Consider the following 2,178-nt stretch of genomic DNA (forward strand, 5'->3'; position numbering starts at 1 on the left):
ATATTTATTCATTCAAAGAGCAATTAATAAAGCTGAAGCATGTTTTCAACTTTCTTGAATTTCAGTGATTGGATTATTGACTACAATAAATAATTAAATTTTACAGGCCACAAATCAGAGGAGCAATTGCGGCATCTGGTTTTCACCTACAAGCCTATCAGAATTTAGGTCAAATATTGTCATTCAAATCATGGTTAATGGTGTTGATGACAAGACTAGCTAATTAATGACATCTTTTTTATTTAAAGTATATATGTATATATTTTAAATTTGCATTTAGTTGGTTAAATGGCATAATCTCTCCATACTCAATTAAAAAGTTGTGGATTCGAGTCTCTTATCTTTGGTAAAAAAAAAATTGCATTATATAAAAAGAAAATGACACTTGTTTATCAATTGAGGTAGTACTAATTAAATACTCATTTTGTTCGCTTAGTGTCATCCTTTAGGACTAAATTATCTAAAATTGTTTATAGCTTGATTAGATTGGTTAAATTACCCATATATAATTATGCAGTAATATAATACACAACTAATATTAGGAAATTGATCAAATTAAACAACTACAGAATAAGTTGTATTATTTTAATTGGAATTAAACTAATTATAACATGTTGCGTTGATAAATTAAAGTAAAGATAAAATTGAGAATAACTACTAATAACTAATACTCTTTTCCTTATTATCTATAAGAATCAAACAACACATAAATTAATGGGAAAAAAGCACTCTAATCAATATATTAGGAGTTATATTTATATTTAAGGTCATGGTTAGTTATTAAGAGTAAAATTTTTAGAAATATTAGTATTACTCCTACTATTTCAAATTAACTGCTTCCATTTTTCTGTTGGGTTAAAAAAATTAATTAGTGTACTTAGACACAAAATATATGATTAACTATATTGATTTTTCAGTGTACCTAAAAGTATAAATAAATTTAAAATATTTAAAAGTAAGAAGCGTACAGTAGGGGTGCACATGGGATGGGTGAAGTTGGGTTTGATGTGACCCAGACTCGATCTAAAATATACATCGGGTCTATTTGTTAGACCTGAACCCGGCCCTAGATCCAATGAAACCAATATACTTTCGGACCACAATTATACCGGGTAAAAACCGGGTGAAAATCGGGTCATTAACATTACATTACGTTGATACCTTCTTATAAGTTAGCATGTAAAAATATCCAAATTTTCAAGACTCTAACAATTATTTAACATGGTAAAATTCACTTTAAAAAATATAACAAGAACCAACCCTTCTTCAAAATTAAAGCATAACCACAATCAATACTAATATTGTCTAATAATACCAAATATTTAAATCAATACAAATAACACAATATTATGCATTAGTCTAAAGTCTTATGCATTCTAAACATAAAACATTAACTTATAGTCTTATAATGACTAATAACACAAAATATTAAGATTTACAATACTTAAATTCCACATAAAAATAGTTATGATCTATCACTAATAACACAAAATATTAATTGTGTATGATGATCGGGTCACCGGGTCGATTTTGGGTGACTCGAGCTATGGCCCGAACACGACCCGAAATAATGACCGAGTCTATTTTTGAGACCCTTACTCGACCCTAAACTCAATAAAATCACACCAAATTATTCCCTAAAGTATTCGGGACCGAGCCAGACCGAGTCTGTGTACCCCTAGCGTACAGTATATTTTTTTAGAAACAAGTTCCTAAAAAAAGAAAGGACTTGTTTGGAGAAGTAAAAGCATGAATATATTGAATTTTGAACATTAATTAAGAGAATTAAAATAATTGTTTTATATTAAAAAATTAAAAATGTGTATTTGTTAAAATAATAATATGAAGGTAGGAATTAGGGGGTTGGTTAAAAAGTTGTATCCTGGAAAGATGGCAGTGAGAAAAACAGTTGAAATGATAATAAATTGATTATGAGAGTGTCAGCAGAAAAAGGCATAGCTTTGTGTTTCCCCCCTTAGCTTCGCCCTTCCCTTCTTCATTCCCCAAACCTTTTCTTTTTCTTTTTTTTTTTTTTCATTTCCCAATAAACCGTCAGATAGTCGTCATTTACTATGAGTACTACTACACACAACTACTCTCCTATTTTCTTTTACACCTCCTAATCCTATATCTTAATTAGCTTCTACCCTTTCAAATTTAATCAAATCAAATAACTTT

Source organism: Arachis ipaensis, chromosome B08, assembly GCF_000816755.2.
Source record: "Arachis ipaensis cultivar K30076 chromosome B08, Araip1.1, whole genome shotgun sequence".
NCBI classification, from domain to species: domain Eukaryota; kingdom Viridiplantae; phylum Streptophyta; class Magnoliopsida; order Fabales; family Fabaceae; genus Arachis; species Arachis ipaensis.